This window comes from Lithobates pipiens, unplaced genomic scaffold (genome assembly GCF_037356315.1).
Source record: "Lithobates pipiens isolate NorthernLeopardFrog02 unplaced genomic scaffold, aLitPip1_a1.2 Scaffold_25, whole genome shotgun sequence".
Classification (NCBI taxonomy): Eukaryota; Metazoa; Chordata; class Amphibia; order Anura; family Ranidae; genus Lithobates; species Lithobates pipiens.
The window spans coordinates 129,291,484-129,307,580 of NW_027507787.1; the positions used below are offsets into that span (position 1 = coordinate 129,291,484).

The following is a 16,097-nucleotide window of genomic DNA, read 5'->3' on the forward strand; positions in this document are numbered from 1 at the left end:
GGCCCAGTACAAGGACAGCTTTGTGTACATCATCTGTATTGTAAAATATAATTCTTAATTGTTTGATAAATATATTACTACATTATTAGGGGTTTTTATGTCTCTAAATTCGGCATGCAGCACTAATATAAAAAATAAGACACCCAGTACACCATCATGCAGCACTCTGCTTCTTGACTGATGCTTATTTGGATGCGGACTACATCTGATTTGTGGCATGTTCACTCACTGTACTGTATATTATACAGTAAAACCTTGGATTGCGAGCATAATTCATTCCGGAAACATGCTTGTAATCCAAAGAACTTGTATGTCAAACCACATTTCCCCATAAAAAAATATGGAAACTCAGGTGATGTGTTCCACAAACATTTATTCATAAGTCCTTCAGTTTATAGTCCATATTAAAAGATTATAGCAATGTGATAGGTTGTGTAACCATGTGAGTTGCTAAATGTTGTACCTTCATTAAATGTAACCATATTGCTACACTTAGAGGGGCCTGAGTTTTAAACTCTGTTGTGACATGACGCTACTTGTATATCAAGACATCACTTATTTATTTAAAAATTTAGCTTGTCTTGCAAAATGCTCTCAAACTAAGGTTTTACTCTATACTGCTAGCACTTATTTGTTACAAATTCATGTATGGTGCCCTGATTGCCATCCATTTCCTACTTTTTAAATTCTTTGTTATCTTGTTATTCTATTTCCCTATATCATGTTCTGAAATTAGGGATTTACTCATAAATCTCTTCTGACAGAGTTACAAAGTTAGTTCGTCCAGTTCAACCAATAGAAGGGGAGAAAAAAATTATACAATCCTATATCCACAGTTCATCTAGAGTAGGGTGTCAAACTAGCGGCCCTTCAGCTGTTGAGGAAATACAAGTCCCATCGTGCCTCTGCCTGTGAGAGTTATGCTTGTAACTGTCATTCTTGCAATGCCTCATGGGACTTGTAGTTCTGCAACAGATGGGGGGCCACCAATTTGACATCTGTGATCTAGAGCAGGATTGTCCAAACTATGGCCCTCCACTTGTTCATGAACTAACAACTGTAGTAAACAAATGCAAGAGCAATTAAATGATAAAGAGAATTATTTCTTCATTGGGAGAAAATGAATAGAAAATCCTCAAGAATAGTCCTTACGTGGCACAGCCTAACGGAGGAATAAGTCAACATTAGGGATAAGCTTCGAGTTCGAGACAAACTCACGTTCGCCTGTTTGCTGAACAGCAAACAATTTGGAGTGTTTGAGGCAAATTCGAAAAGCCGTGGAACACCCTGTAAAAGTCTATGGGAGAAATCTAAAGTTCTCATTTTAAAGGTTTATATGCAAGTCATTGTCATAAAAAAATATCAATGCAAAAAAAAGCTTTTAAAAACTTTTAAAAACTGCAGTTTTTTTGGGAGCAGTGATTTTAATAATGCTTAAAGTAAAACAATAAAAGTGTAATATTCCTTAAAATTTTATACCTGGGGGGTGTGTATAGTATGGGGCACATGTTTCCCGTGCTTAGAACTGTCCCTGCACAAAGTGTAATTTCTGTAGGAAAAAAAGTAATTTAAAAGCACTCGTGGCTATAATGAATTGTCGGCTCCCCGTAATACAAAGAACAGTCATTGAAAGTCATTGATAAAAAAAAAAACTCCACGCCACATTATTATTTTTTTAAATGGCGTGGTGTTCCCCTGAAAAAATCCATACCAGACCCTTTGTCTGAGCACGCAACCTGGCAGGCTGCAGGAAAAGAGGTGGGGACGAGAGAGCGAACCCCCCCATCCTGAACAGTACCAGGCCACATGCCCTCAACATTGGGAGGATGCTTTGGGGGTCTGTGACATGTTGATGGGGACAAGGGCCTCATCCCCACAACCCTGGCTGGTGGTTGTGGTTGTCTGCGGGTGGGGTGCTTATCAGAATCTGGAAGCCCCTTTTAACAAGGGGACCCCCAGATCCCGGCCCCCGTTTGAAATGGTAAGAGGGTACAAAAGTACCCCTACCATTTCACAAAGAAAGTTTAAAAAATTGTAAAAAAAGACACACACACCGTTGGGAAAAGTCCTTTATTAAAAATAAAAAAATAAAAAAAGATTCCAGCGGTGGTAATCCACTCTTGCTATCCAGCGATGGGTGATCTCTTCTCCGGGTTCCAGCGATGGGTGATCTCTCCCGATGTTCCAGTGCAGTGCATCCATCCTGTCTCCACCAGAGACACTGCGGGAATCCTGGCAGCCTGACACATCTTAGCTGAGGACAATTCATGCGAGTGCTTTTTTCATGCATAAATGACACTTTGTGCAGGGACAGTTCTAAGCACGGGAAACATGCGCCCCTTTACAGGTATACTATACACACCCCCCAGGTACGAAATTTAAAGGAATATTACACTTTTATTGTTTCACTTTAAACATTATTAAAATCACTGCTCCAGTTTTTAAAACTTTTTTTTTTTGCATTGATCCATATCCCCTGGGGCAGGACCCTTTTTAGGACAGTATCTTGCATATTATCCGTTAAAATTAGCACTTTTAATTTCGAACGTTCGAGTCCCATAGACTTCAATGGGGTTCTAAAGTTCGTACGAATTTGGGGTCCGTTCGAAAGTTTTGGTGCGAACCGAACCGGGGGGTGTTCAGCTTATCCCTATTGGCTAGTATCAGAGCCAGATACACAAAGGTTACATACGCTGCGATCATTAGAGTGAGAGCAATAATTCTAGACCTCCTCTGTAACTCTAAACATGTAACATGTAAAAATGTTTAAAGTGTCACCTATAGAGATTTTTAAGTATTGAAGTTTGTCGCCATTCCACAAGTCTGCGCAATTGTGAAACATGACATGTTAGGTTTCTATTTACTTAGCGTAACATCATCTTTCATAGTATACAAAAAAAAGCGGGCTAACTTTTTTTATTCATGAAACAGTTTCTTTCCCAAAAAATATGTTTGAAAAATTTCTGCACAAATACCATGTTACATAAAAAGTTGCAACGACCACCATTTTATTGGTGCTAAAACTATATATATATATATATATATATATATATATATATATATATATATATATATATATATAATGTTTAGGGGATCTGAGTAATTTTCGAGCAAAAAAATTATGATTTTTACATGTAGGAGACAAGTGTCAGAATTGGCCTGGGTGGCAAGGGGTTAAGAAAACCCTGCTCAAGCAGGGTTATCATCACCCCTGTAACATTTGTTTTGTTGTCTGTGCCCCTGTTCAGAACATTTCACCTCACTTTCTGTCCCAATGACAATTGGATTTAGAAAATATTGGGTTATTGGGGAACCAAGGATTGGTGATAAAACCTCAGTGGAGACACCTTTTTCCCATATTAACTCTTACAGGAGAGAATTTCCCTTCCTAGGGGTAGATTTCCTCTCACTTCCTGTTGTCTCCCTCCGTTTTTTAAGTAGGAGCAGTTTTTAAGTCGGATGTTTGAAAATAGGGGACCGCCTGTATATACTATATGGCCTGCCCTATACACTCTGTGGAAAATTGGGCCTTAGGTATTGGTGGTACCAGAACACTGTAAGCCCTCACAGTTACTCTTGGTGGGTGCTGGAACAGGCCCTGCTGTGAAATATTATATCAAGAATTGTAATTGTAATTACGCCTGTTAGGCGGTGGTGGTGGTGGTGATAGCACAACACTATAAAGCCTCACAGATACTTTTGTTGTGCGCAGGAACAGGCCCTGCTCTGAATATTAGATCAAAAATTGTAATTACTTGCCCCTGTTAAACAGGGGGAGAAAAATAGGGCCTTAGGCAGTGGTGGTGGTGCCCTGAACTGAAAATATTCCTAGAAGCTATCAAGAAGATTGAGAAGGAATAGGATAGTCACTCAGCATAATAGGATAGTCACTATGCAGTCTTCAAAGGATACCACATCCATAGAAAAATCAATCGGTTACATCAGCATCAGGTGCTTGTTAGCTGGTGATCCAAGACTTATTCATTTTTATGAATGTGAGCCGACCAACAGAGTCTGTGGACAGGTGCACTCTGTGATCGGTTACAAAGCCTCCAGCAGCACTGAATTTGCGTTCTGAAAGAATGCTGGATGCAGTACAGGCCAGTAGCTCAATTGCATATTGACCAAGCTCTGGCCAGTGGTCCTTCCTCAACACCCAGTAACCCAATGGATGTTTTGGTGAAAGAAAGGACTGAAGAATTGTCTGAAGGCATCGGTCATCCGGCCACCTTCTCCTCCACTCTTTCTGTGACTGAACAAAGCTTCAGCAACAGGAAATTGTACTCCCAGGCTCTGGAAACGCATTGCACCAACCTTTCTGCAAGGCCTCCCAAAGATTATTCAACCTCTGCTCCCTCTGCGAAGGCTGGATAAGTTCTGCAACCTTACCTTTATAATGTGGATCAAGAAGGGTTGCCAGCCAGTAATGATCCCTCTCCTTGATACCATGAATCCTGGGGTCCTTTCGCAGGCTTTGCAGGATCAGGGAGGCCATGCAGCTTAAGTTTGCAGAGGCATTCAATCCTGAGTCCTCTGGGTCAGTAAGTATCAAATGATCCTCAACCACCTCCTCCCAGCCAAGTACAACTCCATGGGTTTCTGGGGACTGCAAACGATCCCTTGAAGTCTACTGCTGATGCTGAGTGTTATCCTCCACCTCCATGCTGACACAATCCTCCTCCTCCTCTTATTTTTCCTGTGTAATCGGCGGGCCTGCAGGACTACTAGTATCTGGATGAAGGGATCCTTGAGAGGTAAGGAAGTCCTCCGCTTCCTCCCGCTATTCTGCCTTAAGTGCCCTGTCCATTATTCCATGAAGCATGTGCTCCAACAGGAAGACAAGAGGGACAGTATCACTGATGCATGCACTGTCACTGCTCACCATCCTCGTGGCCTCTTCAAATGGTGACAGGATAGTGCATGCATCCTTGATCAGTAGCCACTGGCGTGGTGAAAAAAAAGCCAAGCTCCCCTGACCCTGTCCTGGTGTCATACTCACACAGGTACTCATTGATAGCCCTCTGCTGCATGTGCAGCCGCTGCAGCATTGCCAATGTTGAGTTCCACCTGGTGGGCAGTGGTTATTGGGCAGGTTGCACTCTCTTTGAATGTCAGCCAGCCGAGCACTGACATTATATGACCGGCGGAAATGACCACAGACTTTCCTGGCCTGCCTCAGGAGATCCTGTAAGCCAGAGTAGCAGCTCAAGAACCGCTGCACCACCAAATTCAGGACGTAAGCCAAACAGGGAACATGGGTCAAGTGTCCCTGTCAGAGGGCGGAGAGGAGGTTTGTGCCATTGTCGCATATAACCATTCCTGTCTGAAGCTGGTGTGGCGTCAACCACCTCTGAGTCTGCCCCTGCAGAGCTGACAGAATCTCTGACCCAGTGTGGTTCCTGTCCCCTAAGAAGACCAACTCAAGCACCGCATGGCTTTTTTTTGCCTGAGTGCTTTGTAGCCCCTTGAACACCTGCGGAGCTGGTTCAGAGGAGAAATATACAGAGGAAGAGGCCATAGAGGAAGATGAAGAGGAGGGGGTGGAGAAAAGAGCCGTGGCAGAATCACCACTAGCATTTTGGAGGCATGGTAGCGTAACAAGCTCCAACAATACCGAACATTGTCCTGCGTCCTTCCCAGTTTAGCAGCAGAGTTAGCCAGTACATTGTGAAAGAAAGGTAAAGTCCCTGTCCATGCCTGCTGGACCATGAGTTAGCAGTAATATGCACCTTACTTCTGACCGCCCTGTCCAATGAGGCCAAGATATTTCCTTCCACATGCTGGTAGAGAGATGGAATGGCCTTCCGTGAAAAGAAATGGCATTTGGGAACTTGCCATTGAGGTACAATTCCACAAATTCACAAAAGGGGGCCGAGTCTACCAGCTGAAAAGGCAGCAGTTGCAATGCTAGCAATTTGGCCAAGCTAGCATTCAGACGCTGAGTATGTGGATGGCTGGGCCCGAATTTCTTTTGACGGTTTAGCAACTGGGGTAGGGAAATTTGCCTACTAAAATCAGATGTTGGTGTACCACTAGCAGATTGGCCGCAAATACTTGGGACACCTATTTCTATAACTTCATTCCTCTCAGTGCAGGTTTCTAAGAGGACTGGATGTATAGTGGGGTTAGAGATCCCAGCTGATGAGGAGCAAGGAGAGGTCCGCCTTGTTCTTTGATGTGGGTCTTTTAAGTGCTGTTGCCAATGGACTCGTTGCCAATGGAGGTTGTCATATGTCTGGTCAAGCATGTGGTGCCCAAACGGCTGCTGTTTTGGCCACGCTTGATACGTTAGACAAAAATGTCTATTGTGTCCGACATAATGTCGCAGTCATGATAAAAAAAACTCTGATTACCACCATTACTAGTAAAAAAAAAAATATTCCTAAAAAAGTGTCATGGTTATGCAGTGATCTTCCTCTGGTTGCTTACCTCCCCTCATGTGTTCTGACTAAGAGGCCAGCCACTTCCACCTGGGGATTTTTATAACCTCTCCTCTAAGCATGGCTCCACCCCAGGCCCTATCAGGGAACCCTATATTAACCTGTGCACTGCAAGCCAACAGGGCTGATCAACCATTGTATATTCATTGTGTGTTTGGCTTCCTGGTTCCTGTGTGCCGTGTGCTCTATGTTTGACTCTGTTACAGACCTTGGCGTGTTCTCAACAATTCCTGTCTGCTTGTGACCTTGACCTTTTGCATGTCCCTGACCATCCCTGTCTGCCTGTGACACTGAACCTTTGGCGTGTACTCTGTTGTTCCTGTCTGCTAGTTGCCCTGACCTCTACCGTATCCCCTTACTATCCTTGTCGTTCCAGCCTGCTACTTACTTCTCCTGTAGTCTACTGTGAGCGTGATCTGTGAGACCCTAGGGGCCGCGATCTGGAGCCAGACTGCAGCGAAGTCCATCCTCACCACTGGAGGCTCTGGCGAACACCCGCTGGCTCTTAGACTCCGCGCCCTGGGGAATCTATGCTCCAGCTCCCATTGGGATCTGTGTTAGTGATCCTGTAGACCTGTGTCCTGAATCTCCCTGGGTACAATCCGCAGCAGTCAGTCCTAAGGTCCACTACCTAGTGGTGCACTTCCGACTCCTATGGAGTGCATCTGTCATCTGGTTTCAGGTGACCTGACAGTTTGATCAGCCATGGACCCAGCTGATGTGCCGCTACCTGCAGATGATCCATTGCAGGGCTTAGTTCGCAGACTTGAGACCCAACAATCACATCAGACCCAGGTGATGCGATTCCTTCAGGATTTGGCATCCCGTATTGAACAGGTTTAGGCCTCATTAGGACCCCCGGTTCAACAACCTCAACCACTATCTGCCACTGCACCTATCGCATCAGTCGCAGCCACAAATTCATTACAACTACCAGCTCCAGCCCGTTTCTCTGGGGACTCCAAGGCTTGCAGGGGGTTCCTTAGCCAGTGCACAATTCATTTTGAACTTCAGCCCCAAAACTTCCTGTCCGATCGGGCAAATGTAGCATATATTATATCCCTCCTGTCCGGCGAGGCACTAGCTTGGGCTGCCCCTCTGTTGGAACTGAATGATCCAGTGGTTTCTAGCCTGTCTGATTTCTTGAAACTTTTTCGGAATATCTTCGAGGAACCGGGTCGTGTCTCCTCAGCGGCTAGCGTTCATTTACGTCTCTGTCAAGAGTCCGCTTCTGTGGGACAGTATGCTCTTCAGTTTCGTATCCTCACAGCTGAATTGAGCTGGAATAATGAGGCCCTAGTTGCAACCTTTTTACATGGCCTCTCTGATAGAGTGAAGGATGAATTAGCAGGAAGATCCCTTCCTGCTGATCTGGACAGTGTAATCACCTTGTGTAACCAGATTGATATTCGATTTCAGAAGAGGGCCCTGGAAAAAAGACACCAGCACTCCCCGTTCTTTAGGCAGCCTGAGCTCCCAGTCCCTTCTCTTCGAGCCGAGGAGCACCCCCTGCCTGCTGAGGAACCTATGCAGTTGGGCCGGACAAAGTTATCTCCCGAAGAACGCACTAGGCGCAGAGCTCTGGGCCTATGCCTCTATTGTGGGGCCAGAGGTCATTTCTGTGACACTTGTTCTCTTCGTCCGGAAAAACGCTCAGGGCTAATACATCTGGAAGATGGAGTATTAGACCCTGAAATATCACCTTCACCTTCTCGTCTTCTCCTTTCTGTGTTGCTTCATGTCGGTGCTTCCTCTCGTTCGGTCTCAGCATATCTGGATTCCGGAGCAGCTGCCAATTTCATGGATTGGGAAACTGCATCCTCCTTGAGACTTACCCTTTTGCCCCTTACAACACCATTGGTGGTCTTGGCGATTGATGGCACTGTTCTCCCAGGGGGCCCTATCCGCTTCCAGACCCTTACTGTTAAGATGTCAGTAGGGACACTCCACTAGGAGTGGATATCCTTCCTTGTCTTACCTAAGGCTTCATCTCCTATCATATTAGGTCTTCCTTGGTTACAGCTCCATTCTCCACACGTTGACTGGTCTGCTGGACAGATCCTGGCTTGGGGTTCCTCCTGTTCCTCTTCCTGCCTTCTCAAGGGTACCCCAAAAGAGAGACTTCCTGTTGCCACCATTCCAGTATCTTCTGCTCTTCCCGCTGTATATAGAGATCTCTGGGATGTGTCCTGCAATAGTCAGACTGGTGCACTCTCTGGGTCATGTGGTACTCTGGATGAGGGGCCCACCTGTGAACCTGAGTCGATCTTTCACTCAAGTTTGCATTTCCATTTACCTTTGCCTGTCCCTAATCTCCCTTGGACGCACAGCCAGGCTAGCTTGTCTGCAAGTTCTAGAGTCGCTATGCCCTGTGATGCGATTGAGATGGTCGCTACACCTGACAATACTATTCAGCCGGCCTCTGCACCAGTTATGCCAGTCTAGCCCATGCCCAATGAGCTTCCTGCTGTTCAGGACCTTCTGTAACCTGGCCTCACCCTACTGCTACTATGTCCGTTCAAACCCGTTTAAGAGGCTCAATCCATCCTTTGGATAACAAGAGAAATAAAACCGTGCTGACACCCAAAAAAAAAATTTCTTACTTGTCAAATAAGAAAAAAATGTTTTTTAAATGAATAAATATAAAATCAATCAAAAAAACAAATACACACACATGAAAATAGACAAAAATAGGAAAAAAGAGCTGCGCCAAAAAAACTACACCAATAAAAAACAAATCAATAAACCAATACTATAAGCAAAAGTCCATAAAGAATTTGTGTTATTGACGAAAAAAGCTGATCACACCACAATGATTCCACACTTCCTTATCTCTACTGTGTCCAGCCACCGACAAATAAATGCGCTTACCAGACGGTAAAGCATAATGAGCGTTTATGATCTCAAGCTACTGACAGCTCCTCGCCTCCACCGAACACTTTGCCAATCAGGAACAAATGATCCATGTATTGAGGATTCTTATGATGCTCCGCATTTTCATTAGTATCCAATATATACGTTCAGAATATAGAAAGAAAGAAGCTTCCCATAGTATAAAAAAACTTCAGGACTCGTTTAATTATAATAGAAATACACTTACATAAAACCAAGAATGATCGCACATAAAAAATAAGCCGGCCGGCAAAACAAGAGCCCATCCTCCTCTCGTAACACGTGGTGACGTCACAGCATGCCCTCCCATATGCGTTTCGTCATATGTGATGTTTTCAATGGGGAACATTGAACATTCCCCATAAGCGCATTTATTTGTCGGCGGCTGGGCACAGTAGTGATAAGGAAGTGTGGAATCACTGTGGTGTGATCTGATTTTTTCTTCATTAACACAAACTCTTTATGGACTTTTGCTTATAGTATTGGTTTATTGATTTGTTTTTTATTGGTGTCGTTTTTTTGGCGCAGCTCTTTTTTCCTATTTTCATCCTTTGGATAGACTGCCTCATTCGGCCAGGTGGGGTTTTCAATCTTTTTCTTAGGGCTCTCTGCATTCTATTTGTGTTTCAGCTATCCAGCTTGACTCTTGTGACATGTCACCTTCTAACCAACCTGACCTCAGGAATCCACTGACCCCTGCCCAGTCTGGTGGTCCTGTGCTGGATGTCCAGCTCATCTTTAAGGATCTGTGGGACCCTGCTCAGACTCCTGATCTTCTCATGCCCTTACTCATTCCTAAAAAGCCTTTAGTCCTCAAGTACTCCCGTCCTCTCCCTATCTTGGTTCCGGTCTCTGAGGATAATCTTAAATACGAGGTTAGTCAAGTTTTGGATTCCCGGCTCCATAAAGGCCCTGAGGAGAGGTCTTGGATCACTGCATCTGAGGACTTTGCTCCTCGTCTGTTGAGGAGGTTCCATCTGGAGTTTCCCTTTAAGCCTGGACCCAGGCGGGGGAGGGTGAGGCCTCGTAAGAGGGAGGGTACTGTCATGGTTATGCAGTGATCTTCCTCTGGTTGCTTACCTCCCCTCATGTGTTCTGACTAAGAGGCCAGCCACTTCCACCTGGTGGTTTTTATAACCTCTCCTCTAAGCATGGCTCCACCCCAGGCCTGTCAGGGAATTATTAGACCAGACTGTGTGGACTGCACAGAGGAAACCCAGAACGAATGTGCGTAAAAATAACAAGTGTTTATTATAAATAAAAGGAAAGTGAAAACATACAGTGCACAACCAACCACAACAGAAAGAAATATATATACAATAAATAGGAACTACCGGAGACGTTAATGAAAGCCAGGCCGAGGTCATACACCAGGGAATCAGTCGATGGGTGAGGACGGATGGATGGGCTCAGGATTGGAAAGGGACAGGTCAGGTAGGTACAGGGTTCAGGTACAGGGTTCAGGTACAGGGTTCAGGTACAGGGTTCAGGTACAGGGTTCAGGTACAGGGTTCAGGTACAGGGTTCAGCGGTCAGGGCACTTGCAGAGAGAGATACCAAGGCAAAGCATATTAGCGCTTGCCGGGTATATATAAGACTGATGATTACCCTCACGTAACAGCTGATCGGAGCAGATGCTGTCTGCTCCACACTGCCGGAGTACACCCGCTGGTGAGCGCCGGTACTACAGTCCAGGGATCAAATAGTGCCACCAAGAGGTAGGTCCTCTTAATACAGGCCCTGGGTGTTAGAAGACACCCGCTGGTGGACACTGGTACTGCAATCCAAAAGATCAACAGCGCCACCAACGGGTGGACCTTTTCATGACAGTACCCCCCCTCAAAGGAGCGGCCTCCGGACGCTCCAACCAGGTGTAATTGTCCCAGGTTAATGGCCTCAAACCACACCATGGATGAGGGCACGTCAAGCTGGGTACCGGGCACTTCAAATCGGACAGCGGGCACGTCAGGGCAGACAGCGGGCACGTCAGGGCAGACAGCGGGCACGTCAGGGCAGACAGCGGGCACGTCAGACTGGCAAGCAAAGACATCGGGCTGGCAAGCAAAGACATCGGGCTGGCAAGCAAAGACATCGGGCTGGCAAGCAAAGACATCGGGCTGGCAAGCAAAGACATCGGGCTGGCAAGCAAAGACATCGGGCTGGCAAGCAAAGACATCGGGCTGGCAAGCTGGAACATCAGGCTGGCAAGCTGGAACATCAGGCTGGCAAGCTGGAACATCAGGCTGGCAAGCAAGGACATCAGGCGGGCAAGCTGGAACATCAGGCTGGCAAGCTGGAACATCAGGCTGGCAAGCTGGAACATCAGGCTGGCAAGCAAGGACATCAGGCTGGCAAGCAAGGACATCAGGCGGGCAAGCTGGAACATCAGGCGGGCAAGCTGGAACATCAGGCTGGCAAGCAAGGACATCAGGCTGGCAAGCTGGAACATCAGGCTGGCAAGCTGGAACATCAGGCTGGCAAGCTGGAACATCAGGCTGGCAAGCTGGGGCATCAGGCTGGCAAGCTGGGGCATCAGGCTGGCAAGCTGGGGCATCAGGCTGGCAAGCTGGGGCATCAGGCTGGCAAGCTGGAGCATCAGGCTGGCAAGCAGAAACATCGGGCTGGCAAGCAGAAACATCGGGCTGGCAAGCAGAAACATCGGGCTGGCAAGCAAAGACATCGGGCTGGCAAGCTGGAACATCAGGCTGGCAAGCTGGAACATCAGGCTGGCAAGCTGGAACATCAGGCTGGCAAGCTGGAACATCAGGCTGGCAAGCTGGAACATCAGGCTGGCAAGCTGGAACATCAGGCTGGCAAGCTGGAACATCAGGCGGGCAAGCAGGAACATCAGGCGGGCAAGCTGGAACATCAGGCTGGCAAGCTGGGACATCAGGCTGGCAAGCAAGGACATCAGGCTGGCAAGCAAGGACATCAGGCTGGCAAGCAAGGACATCAGGCTGGCAAGCTGGAGCATCAGGCTGGCAAGCTGGGGCATCAGGCTGGCAAGCTGGGGCATCAGGCTGGCAAGCTGGAGCATCAGGCTGGCAAGCTGGAGCATCAGGCTGGCAAGCAGAAACATCGGGCTGGCAAGCAAAGACATCGGGCTGGCAAGCAAAGACATCGGGCTGGCAAGCTGGAACATCAGGCTGGCAAGCTGGAACATCAGGCTGGCAAGCTGGGACATCAGGCTGGCAAGCAAGGACATCAGGCTGGCAAGCAAGGACATCAGGCTGGCAAGCTGGAGCATCAGGCTGGCAAGCTGGGGCATCAGGCTGGAAGGCGTCAGGCTGGAAGGCCGGGACATCAGGCTGGAAGGCGTCAGGCTGGAAGGCCGGGACATCAGGCTGGAAGGCGTCAGGCTGGAAGGCCGGGACATCAGGCTGGAAGGCGTCAGGCTGGAAGGCCGGGACATCAGGCTGGAAGGCGTCAGGCTGGAAGGCCGGGACATCAAGCTGGAAGGCATCAGGCTGGAAGGCCGGGACATCAGGCTGGAGGGCGTCAGGCTGGAAGGCCGGGACATCAGGCTGGAGGGCGTCAGGCTGGAAGGCCGGGACATCAGGCTGGAAGGCGTCAGGCTGGAAGGCCGGGACATCAGGCTGGAAGGCGTCAGGCTGGAAGGCCGGGACATCAGGCTGGAAGGCGTCAGGCTGGAAGGCCGGGACATCAGGCTGGAAGGCGTCAGGCTGGAAGGCCGGGACATCAGGCTGGAAGGCATCAGGCTGGAAGGCCGGGACATCAGGCTGGAAGGTGTCAGGCTGGAAGGCCGGGACATCAGGCTGGAAGGTGTCAGGCTGGAAGGCCGGGACATCAGGCTGGAAGGCAGGTGGCACGACATCAGACTGAAAGGCAGGTGGCACGACATCAGACTGAAAGGCAGGTGGCACGACATCAGACTGGAAGGCAGGTGGCACGACATCAGACTGGAAGGCAGGTGGCACGACATCAGACTGGAAGGCAGGTGGCACGACATCAGACTGGAAGGCAGGTGGCACGACATCAGACTGGAAGGCAGGTGGCACGACATTAGACTGGAAGGCAGGTGGCACGACATCAGACTGGAAGGCAGGTGGCACGACATCAGACTGGAAGGCAGGTGGCACGACATCAGACTGGAAGGCAGGTGGCACGACATCAGACTGGAAGGCAGGTGGCACGACATCAGACTGGAAGGCAGGTGGCACGACATCAGACTGGAAGGCAGGTGGCACGACATCAGACTGGAAGGCAGGTGGCACAACATCAGACTGGAAGGCAGGCAGCACAACATCAGACTGGAAGGCAGGCAGCACAACACCAGACTGGAAGGCTGTCACGTTGGACTGGAAGGTAGGCAGCAGGACGTCAGGCTGGGTAGCCGGGACGTCAGGCTGGGTAGCAGAAACTGGGACGTCAGGCTGGGTAGCAGAAACTGGGACGTCAGGCTGGGTAGCAGAAACTGGGACGTCAGGCTGGGTAGCAGAAACTGGGACTGGGTTGGTTGGTGTGGAGGCAGGTTGGGTTACTGGCAGGATTGTGCGGGTCGGAAAGAACTTTCGTTTCTTTTTTGACTTAGCCACTGCAGCTTTGTAGGTAGGTGCAGGGCTGTAGGAAAAGAAAGTATCTGGGCAAAAGGAAGACCAAGGAACAGTGGCAGGAGGAGGGTTGTGTGGGATTGTTACAGGTGGAGGAGAAGAGGCAGGTGGATTGAAGGCAGGATAGGTGCAACACTTGGTGACAGGATAATAGTATTTGGTAGGAAGTGGAGTAGACTGGGCTGTAGCTGAGGTTGCCGTAGACAATGGGGAGATAGTTACTTGGGAAGGCAGGTGGTTAATGACAGGGCTGGAAGGTTGTGGCTTGGCTAAACGCAGGAGATCTGACCATGCTTGTAGTACAGGTTGAACAAACACTGGTTCACACACAGCCTGACTAACCAGAGATTGCACTGAATAGATGCAATCAGACAACACCTGCCATGGACAAGAGGAATAACATTCCATGAAATAGGCTGGATCATCCTCTAACAACCATACCAGAGATTCAACTTGGCCCAAATTGAAGGGGGGAGAAAAATCATCACTTCCTTCGGGATAACATGACAGGGCTGGCTGTGCACATAACTGGATCAAGGGCTGTACATCCTCAAATGACATGTAGCCCTGATCCACCAGGGAATGAGCTGATCGGATGGTTTCCATCAGCTGGTCACTAGTCCACCCTTTTAGAAGCTGGCGACAATATTCACCATCCTCTTCTGCCAGCAGAGAATAATACGAGATTTCATTGAAATCCATATTGGCCAACTAACAGGTCGGGATGGTTCCTCAATGCAGCCACGTCTGGTCAGGGATGGCCTTGGTATACTGTCAGGGAATTATTAGACCAGACTGTGTGGACTGCACAGAGGAAACCCAGAACGAATGTGCGTAAAAATAACAAGTGTTTATTATAAATAAAAGGAAAGTGAAAACATACAGTGCACAACCAACCACAACAGAAAGAAATATATATACAATAAATAGGAACTACCGGAGACGTTAATGAAAGCCAGGCCGAGGTCATACACCAGGGAATCAGTCGATGGGTGAGGACGGATGGATGGGCTCAGGATTGGAAAGGGACAGGTCAGGTAGGTACAGGGTTCAGGTACAGGGTTCAGGTACAGGGTTCAGGTACAGGGTTCAGGTACAGGGTTCAGGTACAGGGTTCAGGTACAGGGTTCAGCGGTCAGGGCACTTGCAGAGAGAGATACCAAGGCAAAGCATATTAGCGCTTGCCGGGTATATATAAGACTGATGATTACCCTCACGTAACAGCTGATCGGAGCAGATGCTGTCTGCTCCACACTGCCGGAGTACACCCGCTGGTGAGCGCCGGTACTACAGTCCAGGGATCAAATAGTGCCACCAAGAGGTAGGTCCTCTTAATACAGGCCCTGGGTGTTAGAAGACACCCGCTGGTGGACACTGGTACTGCAATCCAAAAGATCAACAGCGCCACCAACGGGTGGACCTTTTCATGACAAGGCCCTATCGGGGAACCCTATATTAACCTGTCCACTGCAAGCCAACAGGGCTGATCAACCATTGTGTATTCATTGTGTGTTTGGCTTCCTGGTTCCTGCTTGCCATGTGCTCTATGTTTGACTCTGTTACCGACCTTGGCGTGTTCTCAACAATTCCTGTCTGCTCGTGACCTTGACCTTTTGCGTGTCCCTGACCATCCCTGTCTGCTTGTGACCCTGAACCTTTTGGCATGTACTCTGTTGTTCCTGTCCACTAGTTGCCCTGACCTCTACCGTATCCCCTTACTATCCTTGTCGTTCCAGCCCGCTGCTTCCTTCTCCTGTAGTCTACTGTGAGCGTGAGCTGTGAGACCCTAGGGGCCGCGACCTGGAGCCAGACTGCAGCGAAGTCCATCCTCACCACTGGAGGCTTTGGTGAACACCCGTTGGCTCTTAGCCCTTGTACACACGGTCAGAGAATCAGTCGGAATGTGTCCTATTGGACCGTGTCGTCGGATAATCCGACTGTGTGTGGTATGCATCGGACTGATTCCATCGGAATATCCGTCGGACCCAATTTTCCAACATGTTGGAAATATTTCCAGACCAACTGGGCCGATCGGACATACTTCGATCATGTGTAGAGAATTTTGATCGAACCAAGTGCCACGCATGCTCAGATCAAATTCCTACATCAAAGCTATTGGCTACTAGCCTAAATGTAGTCCCATCGTAACGAAATTATGTCATCACGTTCTGAAAGATCGGATTTTTCACCAACT

The 16,097-nt window shown here is 48.2% G+C and overlaps 1 protein-coding gene across 2 annotated transcripts in view; it reads right to left on the reverse strand.

Annotated features, from left to right (window-relative positions):
* The window catches only part of LOC143930510 (synaptotagmin-15-like), a 218,436-nt gene that overhangs the window by 154,398 nt on the left and 47,941 nt on the right, over positions 1-16,097 (reverse strand). The window lies entirely within an intron of this gene.